The sequence below is a fragment of the Monodelphis domestica genome, chromosome 2 (genome assembly GCF_027887165.1).
Source record: "Monodelphis domestica isolate mMonDom1 chromosome 2, mMonDom1.pri, whole genome shotgun sequence".
In the NCBI taxonomy this organism is placed as follows: domain Eukaryota; kingdom Metazoa; phylum Chordata; class Mammalia; order Didelphimorphia; family Didelphidae; genus Monodelphis; species Monodelphis domestica.
The window spans coordinates 179,915,456-179,936,519 of NC_077228.1; the positions used below are offsets into that span (position 1 = coordinate 179,915,456).

The 21,064-nt window shown below is 39.5% G+C and overlaps 1 protein-coding gene across 4 annotated transcripts in view; it reads right to left on the minus strand.

The window, feature by feature from the left end:
* The window catches only part of YPEL2 (yippee like 2), a 128,989-nt gene that overhangs the window by 75,626 nt on the left and 32,299 nt on the right, over window positions 1-21,064 (minus strand). Inside the window, exon 1 of one of the 4 annotated variants that reach the window (XM_056816490.1) lies at window positions 14,650-14,813. The exons of the other annotated variants lie outside the window; for them this stretch is intronic. The gene's annotated coding sequence lies outside the window, so the exon portion shown is untranslated. Of the gene's footprint in view, window positions 1-14,649; window positions 14,814-21,064 lie in introns of those variants that run through there. 4 annotated transcript variants of the gene reach the window in all.

Here is a 21,064-nt window from a genome sequence, read left to right on the forward strand (position 1 = left end):
GACAACTGCACATTGTTTTGAGCTCAGCCAAAAAGCTGGGAGCCATCAAGGAGGTGAGAAGGAGAGAGTGCTGGGCCTGGAGCCATGAAGACTGGAATTCAACTTTGACCTTAGACTCTCACTAGTGGAATAACTTTGGGCAGGGGACTTAACCTCTATTTGCCTCAATTTACTCCTTTGTAAAATGGGGATTATCATAATAGCACCTACCTCCCAGGTTCATTATGATAAAATGAGGTCATAATTGCTTACAGCTAAGATTTGGGGGACCATTTGCAAAGTGCTTTGCATAATTTAATATGTTATATAAATGTTAGCTGCTATCGTTAATTCTTTTTTTTTTTTTAACTCTTACCTTCCACCTTAGAATCCAGCTCCTTCCAAAGATGGCCATAGGGAGTAAGCCCTGCTCTCCCTGGCCACCAGAGGTCAACTGACCCCCTTGGAATCTCAGTGTGCCTGCTACTTTTGCAAATGAAATGCAATGCCCAAACCCTCTGCAACTTTTCCATTCTTTCTATTTCCTTCTAATAGCACATACACATATTATAAGCTATTTCATTTCTTTTTTAGACCCTTACCTTCTATCTCAGAATCAGTGCTGTGTATTGGTTCCAAGGCAGAAGGGTGGTGAGGGCTAAGCAATGGGGGTTAAGTGACTTGCCCAGGGTCACACAGCTGGGAAGTGTCTGGGGTCATATTGGAACCCAGGACCTCCCATCATCTTTAGACTAAGCTCTCAATCCACTGAGCTACCCAGCTGCCCCCATCATTAATTATTATTATTATTATTATTATTATTATTACTGCAGCCTTTTCCTAGATGAAGAGTACTTGCTGGCTATGAAATATAATCACTGGCAATCAGGAATTGGTAGTAGGGAATCAGTTGGTTAATTGCCTCACTTTCTTTTTGTTTATTTGTTTGTTTTTTATAAATTCCTTCCCTTCCCTCTTAGAATCAATACTCTGTATTGGTTCTAAGGCAGAAGAGCAGTAAGAGCTAGGTGATGGAGGTTAAGTGACTTGTCCAGGGTCACACAGCTAGAAAGTATCTGAGACTGGTTTGTTTTTTTTTTTTAATTCTTACTTTACATCTTAGAATCAATATTATATACTGGTCCCATGGTAGAAGAGCAGTAAGGACTAGGCAGTAGGGGTTAAGCGACTTGCCCAGAGTCACACAGTTAGGAAGTATCTGAACTCACATTTGAACCCAGGACTTCCATTCTGAGGGCCTGACTCTATCCATTGAGCCACCCAGCTGTCCTCTGGCCAGTTTTCTTTTAAAATTTCTTGAAATAAGGGGGTCAGTCTTTCACATCAGTGTGTTTATTATTTTATTGGGGGGGTTGGTTTTTATGAACATGTTCTTACAACAGTGACCAATATGGAAGTGTTTTGTAGGACAATAAAAATAAAATTTTAAAAAGAAAAAGAATGAATAAAGGCTTGGGGGAAAAAAAGATTTCTTGAAATAGGATGTCTGTGTATTGGTTCCAAAGCAGAAGAGCAATAAAGACTAGGCAATGAGGGTTAAGTGACTTGCCCAGGGTCACACAGCTAGGAAGTGTCTGAGGTCAAATTTCAATCCACTGAGCTGCCCCCATAGTAGATCTTCAATAAAAAATATATATTTTTAAACCCATACCTTCCTTCTTCAAATCAATACCATGTGTTGGTTCTAAGGTAGAAGAGCAATAAGGGCTAGGAAATGAGTGAAATGCCCAAGGCTTTGCAGCTAGAAAGTGTCTGAGGTCACATATAAACTCAGAGTCTGTCTCAGGGTCTGATTCTCAATCTGCTGAGCCACTTAGCTGCCCCTAATTGCCTCACTTTCTTGTAGTCACCTTTTCTATGATCTCACTTTCTGCACATTCAAATTCATTATATCCAATTGTTCAGAGATGGTTATGGAAGGTTGACCAACCAGCCTAACCAATTCTAGAGGGACCATAAAACTCCATGTGTTAGGTTTTAAAAGATCGCTCTATAGCAAATATGAATAATATGGAAATGGGCATCAAGTAATAACATTTGTACAACCCAGTGGAATTGCTTGTCAGCTCTGGAAGGGGGAAGGGAAAGAAAATGAATCATGGAAACATGGGAAAATATTTAAAAAGAAGAATTAAAAAATATATCATAACCTGGCAGGGAAAAAAATAAAATAAAATGATATATAAAAGTTAAAAAGAAAAGCTCCTCAAAATGAATGTCAGACCACAGGCTAGCCAAGATAAACTGGCCCTAAAGGGGAGAGCCAGCCCTAGAAAGGGGAGGTGTGGGGTTCAAAGGTGACCTCAGACACTTCCTAATTGTATAATCCTGTACAAGTCACTTAATCCCCATTGCCTAGGCCTTACCTTACCAAACTTTTGCCTTGGAACTGTCAACGTGGAGTCTAGAAACCCCCAAACTTGTTTAGTAGCCTGTTGGCTACAAGTTTGGGGGTTTCTAGATTTCACGTTGACAAAACCAATACACAGTATTGATTCTAAGAAGAAGGTAAAGGTTAAAAGAAAAAAGGGGGGAGAAAAGATAAAACTGCACCTCCCCCCAAAAGGCAAACAAGTGTCTAGGCTGCCCTAGCCTGTTCCTGTGGCAGTATTAAATCACTCCATAGCTCGCCGCTGCCTCCTGTGGTGTTTTCTGCCTACCCCCTCCTTCTGCTGGATTCTTCCTTTTTAAAAAATAAAATGAGGTGGATTCATCTCCCTTGGTCACAGGACAGCATCAGTAACTGTCAGTCCAGCTTAGCTGACCAGCCCTTTTGCTTTGAGCTCACCAGCTTTATTGAGTGACAGGTCAGAGCACAAGTGCTCTGGTCATTTCTAGAGCAGAAGTCTCTTGCCTGACAGCAATGGGACTGGGTATTGTGGGCCCCACAGAAGGCTGGGCTCCTTTCCAGGGTCATGAGAATGCTATTTAACTAGGCATTTAAAAACTGGCTCCATTCCCTTCTAATTCTTCCTGATCACTAAGCCCCCTGAACGGTACCCACTAACCATCTTTGCAGGCATCCTATCAGAAACATTTGCAGGATGTTAACAAAGTCAGCATTCAGGTAGGGGCAAAGGAAGGGGCCAGATGGGTTTGCCCAATCTTTTCAGGTACTAAAGCTGGAGTGGCCATTTGGGGAAAATCAGTTCAACAATTTTGAAAGTCTTAAAGAATTCAGATCATATCAATGATAAGTCACAGTTCTAGAGGACAGGGGGCAGCCTTCTAGCCGAAAGGTAGTGGACTTGGTACAGATTCAGACATAACTTTCTAGCTTGTGCCAAAGTGGGAATTTGTTTTGGTTGACTATGCATATTGCTTACAGTTTTCTCCTTTTTTTTTCTATGAGGGGAAGAAGGAAAGAAAATAGCCTTATTTTTTAGTTAAAAAATTTTTTTTGGAAAATAAAATCAATTTACCCTCAGTCTACCCATCTTATAGCTCTGTCACTTTACCTTGTCTGCTAAGATAGAAGAAATATAAGAAATGATTGAATCTCTGTAATTTATATGAAATAGCTATTTGATTGATTGATTAGCCCTAGTCTTTCTCCCCTTGCCATGGTACATGACAAGTAGGGCCCAGGAATCAGGCTCTTCTCTAGGTTTAGAAAGGTGGCATTTTCTCCTGCTAGTAATCAGTGCCTACTAAGAAATGGGCAAGTTGGTTAATTCATCCTTTCATAGTCTCTCTCCAATCCTTTTGTTAAAGGAGTTCGTTCAGCAAAAGAACCTCCTTAGACTGAAAGTTTGGCCAGGTATCTTCCATTTAAAATCTTGCTCTTTCCTGAAACTTTCCCACCACCATCAGCACCCTGGCAAGTACAAACTGGGAGGGGGACTAAAAGGAAATGGTTTACTAGCCGATCTAGAAAAGGCCAAAAGAGAGCGTAGGGTGACCTCTAGTGGCCCCCGTGAAGTAATGAGCAGCCGGCTCTGAAGAGGGTTCAGAAAAATGCCAAAATTTGAGCATGGTGGATTTTGAGCTAGAAGACCCTTAAAAGGATATTTAGCCCACCCTCCTTATTTTACAAGGGCATAAACTGAGGCCCAGGGATTAAGTAACTTGCGTAAGGCCACATGGGCTTCATTGACAATAAGTGTTGGAAAGAGAATCTGCCTCCAAATCTCATGCCTTTTCTAGTATATCACAGTTCAGTTCATCTGGCTTAAAAACATAAAATAGAGAGCAGCTGGGTGGCTCAGTGGATTGAGAGTCAGACCTAGAGACGGGAGGTCCTAGGTTCAAATCTGGCTTCAGACACTTCCCAGCTGTGTGACCCTGGGCAAGTCACTTGACCCCCATTGCCTAGCCCTTACCACTCTTCTGCCTTGGAGCCAATACGTAGCATTGACTCCAAGACGGAAGGTAAGGGTTTAAAAAAAAAAACAAAACATAAAATATTAATTAGAACTGGAAAGAACTTCAGTCATCACCCTGGCCAAGTCCTTATTTGACTTGTACCTCAGTGACTCCCTTTTGTTGCTGGAATAAAATAAATCCTTAGTCTGCCATTTAAAGCTGGCAGGGAGGAAGCTAGGTTGCTTAGCGCTTAGAGAGTCAGTTGGGCAAGGAGGAGTATCCTGGGTTCAAATTTGACCTCAGACACTTTCTAATCGTGTGACCCTGGGCAAGTCACTTAATACCAATTTTCTGACCCTGGGCAAGTCACTTGACCCCCATTGCCTAGCTCTTACCACTCTTCTGCCTTGGAGCCAATACACAGTATTGACTCCAAGACGGAAGGTAAGGGTTTATTAAAAAAAAATACCAATTTTCTAGCCTTTACCATTATTCTGTTCTAAGACAGAAGGTAAGGATAATAAAATAAAATAAAGCTAGTATGACTCCCATATAGCTTTCCATTCTTATTTGTGTATGTCTTGCATATATACAGGATGTGGATATATAGATATACATACATGTTTGTGTGTTGTATGTATTTTGTATATGCCCACTATTCACATTATAAATATGTACCTGTTATGTACCTTGTGTGTACCTATTGTACATGCCAATTTATGTCTCTATTCCATGTAGCTATTTATTTACATGATACATCTCCCATTAGAATATATGCTCCTCAGGAGCCAGGATTGTTTTTGCTTTTCTTTATATTCCCAGCACTTAGCATAGTACTTGGTATATTTCTGTAAGCATTTAATGTCTACTGTTTAATTGATTACTTGATATTCCTCCTCTTTCTATATTCTCTGCTTTAGTTAAACTGGCCTGCTGACTCATCCATAAAGGACATTCCATCTGGATCCTCCCTCCTAAATTCTTTCATTTCTTCAATGCTGTACTCTTTCCTCAGCTTTTCACCTCAGCCCCTTAGAATCCCAAGCTTCCTCTAGAATACTGCTCAAGGGCCATCATTTACACGAAACCTTTCCTGATACTTCTCAACCCATTTGTTTATGTTCTCTCCCTCTTGAAATTACTTTGTATTACTTTTCTAGCCTCTCTCTCTGTCTCTGTGTCTTTCTTTATTTCTGTCTCTAGATAGATAGAAAGAGATAGATTAGATAGAAGTAAGATAGATAGATAGATTAGCTAGAATGATAGATGGATGGATGGATAGATACATACATACATACATACATATATAGAGTATATCTTATCTTGTCTGTTTTCTGTCCTTCATTTTTTTTGAAGAGGGCCAATGACACCCCGAGGTGATGTCTGGATCTATGTATAAAATGATCTTAAGTGAAGCAGAGTTGCCCAACGTCATCAGCCTCACTTTCCCTTCCAGAGTCATCAAAGTCCAGTGGCAAGACAAAAGTCAGGACTGTTGATGACCCAGGATGCAATGGATGAACTTGGCATCTTCAATGTCTGACTAAGTTCCATGTCTCCACAGAGTCTGCTTTAGGCACCTTTGGAGGCCTTTGGAACAAAACGTTCTCATCTGCCCATTTCACCAGAGGAAGTCTTCACATGCTTGGGGTGGACGATGCCCCAATTTATCAAAGTGTTTATAGCTCATCAGTTATCTTCAACCTAGTTTAGCATATCTGCCGAGATGGTTTACTAGGATTTAGCTTTTACAGTTTTTTGGACCCACAAGTGAGAGTTGCTCAACCAAAGGTGGATGAGCAGCCCTGAAAAGGGCTTGGCAAGCCCTCACGGCAGAAGTGCTAGTCCTCCTTCAATACCTATACACCCCAAAATGTATATATTATATGTGTATATATGTATGAACAAACATATATATATACATATATACTTTATACTTACCCATCTGCATACATGTCTTACCTACTCAACAGAATGTAATCTGTTTAAGTTCAGGGACTATTTCATTTCTGTCTTGGTATCTCTAGTAACATAGTAGGTGCCTAGTAAATGTTTACTGAACCTGGTACAGAAGAGGCAGCTAGGTAGCACACTGGCCAGAGCTCTGGGGGAATCAGGAAGAACCAAGTTCAAATCCTATCTTACTATCTGTGTGATAACCTATCTTAACTTCAGTTTTCTCATCTGCAATGACTTGATGGCCTTTGTTATGCTTTGTTTCTTCAGATCTATAATCTTGGGAGGAAACTAAGATCAAAGGGTGAAGTTCCTTGCAAGAGTAGGCTATGAAATATATGACTTTGATCTCCTAATGCAATGTCCTCTTGTTTCTAAGGTCCCAGCCTGAAGTCAGGAAAATTTTGCTGAATTAAAATCTTTCCTCAGATATTTACTAACTATGTGACCATGAGCAAGTCATTTAACCCTGTTTGCCTCAGGTTCCTCATTTGTAATATGAGCTGGAAAATAAAATGGCAAACTGCTCCAGTACCTTTGCCAAGAAAACCATAAATGGGATAACAAAAAGTCAGACCTGACTGAAAGGATTGAACAACAACATAGTATTGCCATAGCTATGGAAGAATATAAGAATAAATACTAATTTTGTAATGGTGAAAAAACAGCCCTCCCTTGGGTAGTCTTTTTTAAAAAACAATATTCTCTTTTCCTCTACATACAACATAAAAGCAATGTTTAACATTTGTTTTTTTTTAATGTTGAGTTCCAAATTCTCTCCTTTTTTCCCACCCTCCTTGAGATGATAAGCAATCTGATAGATTTTACATGTGAGATCATATAAAACATTTTTCCATATTAGACATTTTGCGGAAGAGATCTCGAGAAAAAATATGAAGAAAGAAAGAAAGTGAAATAAAGTATGTTGTGGTCTGCATTTAGACTTCATCTGTTCTTTTTCTGGAGAATGGATGGTCACACTAAGTCTTTAGGATTGTCTTGGATCACTGTATTGCTGAGAATAACTAAGTCATTCACAGTTGTTCATCATCCATTATTGCTATTTCTGTGTACAATATTCTGATTCTGCCTACTTCACTTTGTATCAGTTCATGTAAATCTTTTCAGGTTTTTCAGAAATCATCCTGCTTATTATTTCTTATAGCATAATAGTATTCCATCTCAAACCTATACCATAACTTGTTCAGCCATTCAGTGGAGTCTTCAAAGATTTGGAAGGGTCTTAGAGAAAAGGGTTTTCTCTTGACCCTCAAGGGTAGAATTTGAAGCAATGAGGTGGCAGTTGCATAGAGCCATATTTCTTTTTCTTTTTTCTTTTAAACCCTTCCTTCTGTCTGAATTAATACTGTGTATTGGTTCCAAGGCAGAACAATAGTAAGAGCTAGGCAATGGTGGTTAAGTGACTTGCCCAAGATCACACAACTAGGAAGTATATGAGGTCAGATGTGACCAAAGTCTCTAGACCTGGTGCTCTATCCACTGAGTCACCCAATAGAGCCACATTTCTAATGATTAGAATAGTCCAGAAGAAGAATGAACTGCCTTGAGAGATGGTAGGTTCCCCATCATTGGAGCTCTCTGAACAGAGGACTGGATGGCTATTTGTCAGGGGTGTTAACAGAAAGGAGTCTTGTCTATCCATAGGTCAGATTCCCCGGATTCTGAGGTTAAGTAATTCCGTGAACTCAAAGATTATTGACTTGCACACAGGTACAGATAGTAGCTGAACTGAAAACTCTTAACCCTATTCAGCCCCACAAATAGCTATTGTGAACAATGCTAAGCACTGAGGGTTCAAAAATGAAAAACGATAAAGCCTTTGTTCTCAAAGAGCTCTGACAAGCAGGGTTCTTTCCATTCATTCTCTCCACAAACTCCATTGCTCACCAGCTGGCTATTTAATCACTATTTGATGATGGAAAGTAACACAGGCAGATTTTTTTTCCCCATCAGGACCTATACAAGTAACATAAATGAATGCAATCCACCTTTTAAAAACTGTCACTCTGGGGAAATGAGAAGTGGATAGTAAGTGGAAAGTTATTCTAAGCTTTCTAAGGCAGGATTTAGTAGGAAGGAGCAAGCATTTAAAATAAGATTTTCAGAAGGGGGTACATGTGCAAGGATAACCACTGACAGCTTTCCTTTTCTCCCCCCCCCCCATAATCCTATTAATGCACACAAAGAGAGCTGCTGCCAAAATTCCTTTTTAGTTCACTTTTAGTTAGATGAAAGAAGATGCTTTGTATTTTATCACTATTTTTAAAAAACCCTTACCTTCTATCTTAGAATGAATACTGTGTATTGGTTCCAAGGCAGAAGAGCAGTAAGGGCTAGGCAATGGGGGTTAAGTGACTGGCCCTGGGTCACACAGCTAGGAAGTATCTGAGGCCAGTTTTGAACCCAGGACTTTACATCTCTAGGTCTGACTCTCAATCCACTGAGCCACCCAGCTGCCCCCTTTATCACTATTCTGATAGAAAACTACAGTGATGTTGGAGAAGGTAGTCATGAGTGGCTATTAACAATGACTGTAGGCCATCTTCAGTCTCCCTTTTTTTTTGTTAGTTTCAAATTCTTTTTTTAAAATGTGTCACTCTCTTTTGCTTACATCAACTACTCTAAATATATCCCTCCTCCCTTTTTCTCCCTAGAAAGACATTCTTTGTCACAACAAATAAAAAAGAATGGAGGGAGGGAAGAAAGGAGGAAGGGAGGAAAAACTAAGAGAACCAGGAAGGAAGGATGTAGAGAGGGGAGAGAAGGAATAAGAAAAAAGCAGTTTAGCAAAACAAATCAACATATCAGACAAGTACAATAGTCTATGCAATTTTCTATGATCACAATTCCTAGTTTCTCCAAAGGAAAAAAAAAAGTGCATTTTCACTCATTTCTTATTTGGGCCAAGCATAATCATTATAATTATTGTTAACTTGGAAATAGCACAGAACTACTAAAGTAGTCAGCAAAAATGAAGTCTTTAACCAGAAGGGGGTAAATAAAAAGAGATAGTGTTCAATATTCGGGCACCACACAAAATCAAGCTTCTAAAAACCACACAAAGCCAATGTCTCTGGGACTCTGAGACCAGTATCTCTGGGAGAATGCACTGCATGAGATGATACTCCAAAGAGTGACAGAATTTCCCAAGAGAGAACTTTAATACAATGGAAGAAGCTACCAAGACAAATAAGGGTACTCAGCATTTGACTATGTCTACCAGTCCCACCCAAACTGGGGTCACCAAACACTTCATGTCTATTGTTCAGTGCCTGGTACTTCCTTCGGGCTGAGTTCTCAAAGGGGCAGGGGCAAACCTGAAACTTTCAGAAAACCCAGTTGACATTATAAAGTCTTCAATTTTGAAGGGGGTTTTCTTTCCACTTAAATTGTTGCAGTCACTGTTTATATCATTTTCCTGGTTCTGCTTATTTTCAATTTGCATGGGTTCCTATAAGTCTTCCCATGTTTCTCTATATTCTTCATATTCATCATTTCTTTTTTTTAAACCCTTACATTCCATCTTAGAATCAATACTGTATGATGGTTCTAAGACAGAAGAGCAGTAAAGGCTAGGCAATGGGGGTTATATGATATGCCCAGCATCACATAGCTAGCAAATGAAGCCAAATTTGAATCCAGGACCTCCCACCTCTGGGCCTGGCTCTCAGTCCACTGAGCCCTCCATATTCATCATTTCTTAAAGCACAGTCAAATTTTAATAAACTCATGAGTCACAATTTGTTTTTATTGGAGCTGGAATTCACTTTGTTGGCAGTTATTGGGCACCAATTAGGATAGATTAAGGACAAGCAGCCTATGGTCTCTGGCATAATAATTAATGGTACTTCCACACTCTCCACCAGCTGCTTTTTTTCTCTCTCCTCTTTCTATCCTCCTTCCCTTCATTTTTCTTCTTTTTTTCGTCTCTCCTGCTCAAGCCTCAAACTTGACAGTGACAACATTTGGGCATAGACTGAAAGGCTCTTTGGTATAAAGGATAAAATCCTGGACAAAGAGTCAGATAGACCTAGAATCAAGTCACACCTCAGATACTCACTGGCTATATGACTATAAACAAGTCACAACCTCTCCCAGCTTCAGTTTCTTTACTTGTAAAATGGTAATATTATTATACAACCTGCCTCCCACGTTGGGTGAAGAAATGTTTCGCAGACCTTAAAGCCTTGTATAAGTAGATATAGATCGGGGCAGTTCAGTGACTCAGTGGATAGAGTCAAGCTTTGAGCCAGGAGGTCCTGGGTTCAAAACTGGTCTCAGGTATTTCCTATCTGTGTCACCCTGAGCAAGTCATTTAACCCCAATTACCTAGCCCTCATCCCTTGGAACTGCTACTTAGCAATGATTCTAAGATTCAGTAAGGGTTTATATAGCTCAATCCTTTACCTGGCATTTATGGACAAAGAGAGTGTTGATCCAGTGACTTTGTCAGCACTAGAATAAGCAAATATATCCACATATCTGCTAAATTTTTCATATTTAAATGTTTCCCTGGGTTTCTGTTTTTATTTTTTTTAAGTTAAAATGCATTCAAGTCCATGTCTTATAAACTTCCTTTTCTTAGGCTTCTTTTTATAGCTATGTTCTCTTGCCTTCCATCGCTTTCTTCAATAAGCTTAGATTATAATTATTTAGTTTGACTTTTAAATTGTCATACACATCAGGCTATCAAGAAGCTCTGATTTCACAAGGGAATTCTCTCCTTTATAGCATAATTAACCATGTATAACTTAGTGTTGTTATTGCTATTTAGTCATTTTAGCCAGGACTGACTCTCTGTGACTGCATTTGGGATTTTCTTAGCAAAAATAGTGGAGTAGTTTGCCATTTCCTTCTCCAACTCATTTTACAGAGGAGGAAATTGAAGTAAACAAAATTAAATGAATGGCTCAGAGTCAAATAGTAAGGGACTAAGGCTAGATTTGAACTCAGTTCTTCCTGACTCCAGGCCCAGTGCTCTATCCACTACACCACCTAGAAGCCCAAACTTGGTAAAAGACTACACAATGTTTTTTGCACCTCAGTGAGATGAAATGATTTGCCTATCCGTACACAGAAAGTGTCAATCAACAGGAATTTACTGTCTATTCTGTGGCATGGATGCAGAAACAAAAGAAGCTTCCATTTTATAAGGGGAGACATACAGTCAGTCATAGAAGTACCATAAGACACACCCAGCCTAGGGATGGAAAGTACTCTCTTTCCACCAAGAAGCACCAACTCTGACCAGGTTCAGTCTTAGGAAAGCCTGACTGATAAAAAGTAGAAATCAGGGGGTTTTCTCCAATTTCCCTGTTTTTATTGTCCCCACATATAACTCCGCATGAAATCTCTTACATAAAGCTTAAGAATGGGTCATGTTGAGGGACTCCCCCAAAGTGGTTAACAAGATCCCTTTTAGAAAGGTATTCTGCATACAGAATTGATCGGGTATAAAATAGCTATTTATTTCCTTCACCACAAAGGAACCCAGCACTAAAGACTGATAGGGAGGCTTTGACAAACACTTAAAACATGGTACAGAAGCCCATTACATAGTGTAGTCTTCTAGGAGGAAGAGTGTATGTAATACAGTCTTATAACAAGGAAGCTGATAATTAATACATAACATGGTACTGCAGAACAATCACTATACTTTCGCTTAGGGTGCACACTCTCCAGGCAGAGCTTGAACTCCATATTTACCGGTAAGCCAAGGCACAGCTAGGGTTTTGTTTTGTTTTGGTTTTGGTCCTTTTGCCTGTGGCAGCCTCCTAGAATTGGTCCCAGAGTATCTCTCCTCTTTGAAATTGTTTCCGAGATCACTTCCTCCCAGGAGCACCTAATCCACTCAGTTTATAAGGTGGCCATCAAGGCTAAGAATATCCAGCACAGGAAAGCTGTTTAATCGCCTGTGCTGGACGAAGAAACAAAAATCCCAAAGAGGCAGGTCAGAACTTTGAGTGCCAGCCTCAGGATCACCTACATAAGCATATATTCTCACTGCCTGGTGTAAGTAACAGACACAGCTGCATAGCCAATGCTCTCCATTCCCCAGGAGTCTGAAGGGAGAATTCAGAGTCCTGACAGGCTCAAGAGATGGGAAGAGAGAGAAACTTCTTTGAAAGACTGAGTCTTTAGAAGAGATGATGGACTCAAGGTACAGAATTAGGCATCGATATTTACATGGCTATTGTGGGGATTTGTTTTTACTTGATTGTGTATATTATTTTTTTAAACCTTTATCTTCCATCTTAGAATCAATACTGTATATTGGTTCTGAGGTAGAGGTAAGGGTTAAGCAATTGGAGATAAGTGATTTGCTCAAGGTCACACAGCTAGGAAGCATCTGAGGGCAGATTTGAACCCAGGACATCCTGTCTCTTGGCCTGGCTCTGAATTCACTGAGCCACCTAGCTGTCCCCTAGATGATAGAAAGACAGACAGACAGACAGATAGATAGATAGATACTTAGTTATATAGACTTGGTTTTTCTTTTCTTTAAATTTTTTTAATCTCTTAAAAAATAAATGCTTGTTATTTGAAAAGAGAAAGAAAGAAAGAAAGAAAGAAAGAAAGAAAGAAAGAAAGAAAGAAAGAAAGAAAGAAAGAAAGAAAGAAAGAAAGAAAGAAAGAAAGAAAGAAAGAAAGAAAGAAAGAAAGAAAGAAAGAAAGAAAGAAAGAAAGAAAGAAAGAAAGAAAGAAAGAAAGAAAAAAAGAAAGAAAGAAAGAAAGAAAGAAAGGGCTTAGCATTTGCATTGCTTTTGAAAAGCTAACTGGGAGAAGTGGCCACCTGTTTCCTAGTGAAGAAGTGACCAGTGAAAGGGAAGTTTCACCTCTCTCTCTTTCTCTCTGAATCCTCTCCTGCTGCCTGGGAAAGCAAAATCCCTAAGAGCCCAATCAAAGAAGAACCAGAAAAGTTCAATAAATCCCATGCTTAGGAACTCTGTTCCTTCTGAAAAAGTCCAACAATACAACTTCAACAGCAAAGAAGAATGGCTTCGCCAACAGAAACAGAACAACCAATAGAGAACTGGTCCAGCTCAGCAGAGGAAGAGCCCAGATTAGTGGCAGAGCTTAAGTTGAACTCCTGTCCAACAGTGACTGCGCCCATTAATGAATTTTTGTGCACATTGTTCCTGAGGAAAAGAAAGGAAATCAAGGTCTAAAATTCCAAAGCTGTGGATTGTCTTGTGCATTTGTTTTTCGTACATGTGTGCCTCGTTGCAATGCTACTTTAAGTTTATGCCTAGTCTAATAATAGGTTTATTAGTGGGAGAGTGCACCTCAGGTTCATGGGTGGAATGTTATAATTATTCTTGCTTTGTCTTCTGCTTAGCACTTGTTTTCATTAAGAATTAATGGGGAAGGGGGCAGCTGGGTGGCTCAGTGGATATAGAGCCAGGCCTACAGATTGTAGGTCCTAAATTCAAATCTGGTCTCAGACATTTCCTAGCTGTGGGACCCTGGGCAAGTCACTTGACCTCCATTGCCTAGCCCTTACTGCTCTTCTGCCTTGCAACCAATACATAGTATTTAGTCTAAGATAGAAGGCAAGAGTTTAAAAAAAAAAAAGGAATGAATGGAAGGGCAGCTAGATTGCTCAGTGGATAGAGAGCCAGACCTAAAGAAGAGAGGTCTTGGATTCAAATTTAGCCTCAGATACTTCCTAGTCATGTGACCCTGGGCAAGTCATTTACCCCATTTTTCTAGCTCTTACCACTCTTCTCACTTAATATCTATTCTAAGACAGAAGGTAAGGGTTTAAAAAAGAATTAATAGAGTCATCGGGCTAATTGAGTAAATAGAAAGCACTCTGGTGGGGGCTTCGAAGCTACAATGTTAGTGGTATAAGAGAAGCTTCCTCTTAGAACCCTGACAGAATTAGATGCAGCAGCTTCCATCTCTTTGGGAAACTTGAAACTGCCAGCCTGGATGCAAGTGGAGGTGAACAATCCACTCTAAAGAGAAAGTGAAGAGGCATGGTACCTGCTACATTAATAAACATGATTATATATACTTTCTTAGTTCTCTGCCATTTTGATTCTCCTTTGGTACCTCATCTTTGACTCCATCTTTCTCTCCACTTGTATAAGATTTTATAATGCTTAACACTAATTCTTCCATTTATCCCTTATTGAAAATAATCTCTTTCCTAGGTGGCTCAGTGGATAGAGAGCCAAGTTAGAGGTCCTGGGTTCAAATTTGGGCTGAAATACTTCCTATCTGTGTGACTCTGGGCACATTACTTAACTCCAATTGCCTATCCCTTACTGCTCGCTCTTCTAACTGGGAACCAAGAACTCATCATCAATTCTAAGACAGAAGGTAAAAGGGTTTTAAAAAAAGAAAAGAAAAATTTCTTACCTAGACCCTGGTGAGGCCCTCTTTGTATAATCTTCACAATCAGGTGATTAGTTCTTCATCCCTGGAACTCTTTAAGTAGAGGCTTGACCACCCTTTGATAGGGCTATAGTCTAAAGGATCCATGCTTCAGGCAGAAACGGGATGAGGTAACTTCTAAGGCACCTTCCAAATACAGGATTCTACAATAGCCATCAAAAACTTACTGATATTTGTAACATTTTTAGTTTTACTTTTGAGTGCCTTTCTCTAGTATTATTTTATGTCATTTATATCTGCGTATAATATCCTGTTAGAACAGGACCATGGTGTCTTTAAACTTTCTATCTCCCCATCAATGACCTAGCACAGAATTTTAGACATAGTAAATATTGTAAGAATTTCAATTTAGGTTTTATGCTAAATATGAGAATTTTAAAGTAATATTGTGGTTGTTGATTTAAAAATATTACAGCTTAACTCAAGTTAAGTTAAATCCTTACCTTCCATCTTGGAATCAATATCAATACTGTGTATTGGTTCCAAGACAGAAGAGTGGTAAGGGCTAGGCAATGGGGGTTAAGTGACTTGCCCAGGGTCATACAGCTGGGAAGTATCTGAGGCCAGATTTGAACCCAGGACCTCCCTTCTCCAGGCCTGGCTCTCAATCAACTGAGCCACCTAGCTACCCTCAAGATAATATTTGTAAAATGCTCAATATAATGCTTAGAACATAGTAGGTACTTTGTTGTTATTGTTGACATGTCTAATTCTCCATGACCCCATTTGGAGAAAGAAATGGCAAACCACTCCAGTATCTTTGTCAAGAAAACCCCAAATGGGGTCATGAAGCATTGGACACAACTGAAAAACAACTGAATGTGATGAGTAGGAGAGAAGGGGGTGTTCTCAGTTAATGATCTCGATTTTTTTTTCCCCAAAGAAATATGAGTCAGAGATGAGGTGGGAAAGCATTCCAGGCATGGAGAACAATCAGTGCTGAGGTACAGAGATGGGAGATAGAGAGTGACAAGTGACAAACAACAAGTAAGAAGATCATTTTGGCTAGAACACAGAGTCCCAAGAAGGGGAGTGAGGTATAATAAAGATAGAATGTGAAAGATAGAAGATTGTGAAGACCTCTAAATGCTAAATAGAGGAGGTTGTCCTTGATTCTAGAGCAAATAGGGAGCCCCTTCAGTTTATTGAGCAGAGGAGTAACATAATCAGCTCTACACTTAAGGAAAATCTCTTTGGCAACCAAGTAGAAAATTGATTGGATTAGGAGAGGCTCTAGGAAGGTTGAGTTAATGCAGAGACCATTTTATTTTTGTCTTTATATCTCTAACATCTAGTACTTTGTCAGACACAAAGTAGGATAATGTTTGTTGATTTGTTTTGAAGATAATAGCTCCTATACAGCATATAGATTTGATTGAGCAAATTCTTATATTTTTGTTCTTTTCTGTTGGTGAGTATTTTTCAACCAATAACATCAGAGCATGCTAGTGAATAACAAAGACCTAACTGGCATATTACAATGAGCTTGACTTTCCCTTGTATCTTCAGAAATTTCGGCTGCATATATGAAAACCATTGTTTGCCAGTTGGTATGGCACAGAGGTCTCTTCTGATAAAATGCATGGATGGAGCAAATTTTGTTAGTCATTTCAAGTCATTTCAAGAGTATTTGATTCTTCATGATCCCATTTGGAGTTTTCTTGACAAAGATACTGGAGTGGTTTGCCATTCCCTTCTCCAGTTTATTTTCAGATGAGGAAATGGTGGCAAACAGGTTTAAGTGACTTAGCCAGGGTCACAGAGCTAGTGTCTAAGGCCAGATTTGAACTTAGGAAGATGAGTCTTCCTGACTCCAGGCCCAGCACACTACCCACTGTACCACCTAGTGGTTGTATTTAAAATAATTAATTATATCATTTTCTAAAAAAAAAGGATGAGCCCTATTGGATTAAAGCTTTCAACTTTGAAGTACAAGGACTCAGATTTTTATTAAAAAGAATAGTAAAGGGTTACATTTTAGAAAAGAACGACTCACTTCAAGTTTCTCACCCCTCCTGAACTATAAGGTCATTTGACACTGTTTTCTTAGAAGCTGAAAGATGCAAAGGAAAATGCCTCTTTAAAGTTGAGTTAAGACCTTTGGCAAGGGAATCTGACAAGAGGAATCAGCAAAGCAAATCTTGGAGAACTTGATATATTCAAGGAAAGTTGCTGATTTAGTCTAATACTGCTCCCCATTAACAGTCTTCCCATTCTACTCAAATAACCTGCTTATTCTTCTGGGAACCCCAGCACAGCACCAAATATTCCCTGTGCTCCCCACTTTTTTTCCTACCTGCTTTGTCAAACATCTCCCTTGTCAGTGTGAAACAGTCTCATCTATTTGAATTTGAATTGAAAGAAGAAAAGTACTAAGATGGATGTCATAAAATGGATGTCAAATGGGGAATACACATTTATAAGAAGAGAATTTCAGGAGGAGCTTTGAAGAATATAGAAATCAAAAGAAAAGTAATGGAGGGTGCTCAGAAGTAAAGTAAGATGCACAGGATAGGTGTGTGGGAGGAGGATGACTTTGGCAGTTTTAATCTAATTTTATTTGGAGTCTTGAGAAGAGTCATAGGAGCAGATAGTACTGAGAACACCTTTCCTGACCAAACTCCTAGATTGACTAGACCACTCATAGTCTCATAAGCTGGAAGGGACCTTAGAGGTCCCCTAAAGTCAAGAGAGAAATGTCTGGTTAGAGACAGAGTTGGGTTTTGAATCTGGGTTATCAAGATTCAAACATTTATTTCCTAGAATCACACTGCCTTGCCTCTTTAAGCCTTTGCTTAGTTACCATCTCGTTTATAAAGCCTAATGCTAGCTAGCCCTGTTCCTGCCCAGTTGCTCCCTCTTCAGAATACCCTATATTGTATTTCTCTATTTACAAGTTCTGTCCCCCAAAGGAAGCAAGCTCCTTGAGGACAGGCACTGTTTCAGAGTCAGATACAACTGAAACTGCCAAACAATAATGGGACATGTAGATCGAGATATCTGATAGGGAGTTGATGGTGTATGATGTTTCTGAAGAGATATTAGGATTAGGAATAGAGATTTGGAAGGCATCTATGTAGGGATAATGCTTGAATTTGTGTAAATTAGTGAAATCTTTCTAAGGCCCATGAGGGACTCCTAATATACAGTGACTCTAAGAAGTAGAGAAATAATGAAAGCAGAGAAAACTGAGAAAGAGTGGTCAGATTTATAGAAAGAGAATCAGAAGGGAGTTGTGTCATTGAAGCCAATATGAAAAGAGGGTCCATGAAGAAGGCAAGATTAACAATATTAAAAATTTATTAAGAAATCAAAGACTATGACTGGGAAAGTAGATTCTAAAAGATTGCTCTAGTGCAAATAATAATATGGAAATTGATCTCGATCAATGACATGTTAAACCCAGTGGAATTGCTTGTTGGCTATGGGAGGGAGGTGGAGGAAAGGGAGGTAAAGAACATGTCTTGTAACCATGGAAAAATATTCTAAATCATCTAATAAAGTTTTCAAAAAAAATGATCAGTTAAGAGATTGTCAATGATCATTCAGAAGTGAAATCATCAGGCTTTTTTATGTTATTGCAATTTCTTCCTAAACATCTCCTTTGGATTTGCTCTGATAGCCAGATTCCAGAAATATAATACATGGAAATCACTGATAACCAGTTCCCCAGATCTAAAAACCCTCTACAAATTCCATATGCTCACCTCAAAACAAAGCCATCTCAGAGACAGAAAGAGGAAATGGAGAGGAAATTTAGAGAAAGAAGAAGCTTAGGATAGAAGATAAGTTCCACTATGGGTATACTGAGGTTTAGAAGCCAATAGACATAAATGGGTATCTAGGTGGTATAGTGGAAAGGGTGCTGCCTTTTTTTTTTGTATTGAAAAATAAACATGCACAACCAGCAACCTGGAACTCCTCAAACACATACATGCCCACGCTTCCTGTTCAGGATGCTCTAAATGCCCCCAACCACTTGATCCTGCACTGAATCACCACAAGAGAGAAGAATTCTGTAAGATAGGGCTAAGAATCAGCACACAAGCATAGATATTGCTCCAGGTTGTGAGAGCAGGGCCAAAGGTAGGGGAAATGATTTAAGTCAAGAAAATTGAAACCTTCTATTATAGGAGGAGCACAAAGGGCTCCATAATATCCAGGGAAAGTAAATAGAGATGGGACAGCTAGGTGGAGTGCCAGGCTTTGAGTCAGGAAAACTCATCTTCCTGAGTTCAAATCTGACTCAAGATATTTACCAGTTGTATGACCCTGAGCAAGTCACTTAATCCAGTGTGCCTCTGTTTCCTCATCTGTAAAATGAAATGGAGAAGGAAATGGCAAGATACTCCAGTGTCTTTGTCAAGAAGACCCTAAGCCGAGTCACAAAGAGTCAGACTGAAAAACAACTAAACAACAGGGTAAATGGAATTCTATGTCTCTCAGAAATACTCAAAAATCACTTACATTGGGGGCAGCTGGGTAGCTCAGTGGATTGAGAGCCAGACCTAGAGATGGGAGGTCCTAGGTTCAGATCTGGCCTCAGACACTTCCCAGCTGTGTGACCCTGGGCAAGTCACTTGACCCCCATTGCCTAGCCCTTACCACTCTTCTGCCTTGGAGCCAATACACAGTATTGACTCCAAGACAGAAGGTAAGGGTTAAAAAAAAAATCACTTACATGGGAAATACCAAACATTCCTCCCATTTCTCACTGTAACATCAAATCTTAGTATAATACAATGGAAAGAGCACTGTACCTAGAAGCAGAGGATCCTAACCTGGGGTGGGGATTACCTTCTATCTTAGAATTGACACTATCAGTGCCAAGAAAGTAGAGTGCTAAGGGCTAAGCAATTGGAGTTAAGAGACTTGTCCAGATCACAAAGCTAGGAAGTATCTGAGCTCAGATTTGAACCCAGGATGTCCTGACTCCACTCTGTTCTTTATCCACTGAGCCACCTACCTGCCCTCCAAATATGTTTTCAGTCATTGAATTTCCTTATAATTTATTTCCTTTGTAAATCTATGCATTTTAATTTAGGCATTTAATTGTCCTAAGGGGCTTCACTAGATAGCCATATAGATCTAGGACACACAAAAAAGATTGGGTCAGAGCCCCCATTCTTGAGTCAGAGCACTTGGCTTCAAATTCTACCTGATTGTCTTACTTGGCTCAGGGTAAGTCACTTAATCTCTCTGGGTCTTGGTTTTGTTACTTGTAAAGTGAGAGGGCTGGCCTAGATGGTCTCTAAAATAGCTTCCAGCTTTAGATCTAGAATCCAAGAGTATCCTAAAAATGTTCCCATTCACTGGAGTGACCTCCAGGAATTGATGCAGAGCGAGAGGAGCAGAACCAGGAGAACATTGTATACAGAGACTGATACACTGTGGTACAATCAAATGTAATGGATTTCACCATTAGTGGCAATGCAGTGATCATAAACAACCTGGAGGGATCTACAAGACAGTACACTATCCACTTTCAGAGGAAAAACTGTGGGAGTAGAAACACAGAAGAAAAACAACTGCCTTATCACATGGGTCAATGGGGATATGATTGGGGATGTAGACTCTAAATGATCACCCTAGTGCAAATATCAATAACATGCAAATAGGTCTTGATCAATGACACATGTAAAACCCAGTGGAATTGCACATTGGCTATGGGAGGGTGGTGGGAAGGGGGGGAGGGAAAAAACATGAATTATGTAACCATGGAAAATTTTTCTTAATTAAATAAACTTAAAAAATGTTCCCATTCAATGGAATTCTGTGGTCCTGGGCAATTAAAAAATTTCTATTGAATAACAACATTTGTGTTCAACTGACACCAGATGCCATGTGCCTACTTGTCTTGGACTTTTGCTTAGTGGATTTCTGAGAGTCCTTGGCTAGATGGGTACCTTCAACATAGTATAGGGCCAAAAGGACTACTCTGGAGGCAGAACGGGAATGGGATGTTCCCCCATTCCTGTTGGATTTCATTCATAAAGGGAACTCCCATAGAAACACAGAAGAAAAACAACTGCTCGATTACATGGGTTGAGGGGGATATGATTGGGGATGTAGACTCTAAATGATCATCCTAGTGCAAACATCAACAACATGGAAATAGGTTCTGATCAAGGACACATGTAACACCCAGTGGAAATGCATGTTGGCTATGGGAAGGGATGGGGGAGGGAAGGGAGGGAAAGAATATGATTCTTGTAACCAAGGAATAATGTTCTAAGTTTCAAATAAATATTTCAAATACAAATTTCAAAACAAAAACAAACAAAAAACAAACAAAAAAAATAAAGGGAACTCCAAATGAGGGGACTCTATCAATGTAGGCAGTACCTCTAGAGCATTAAATGGATAAAGTGATTTACTC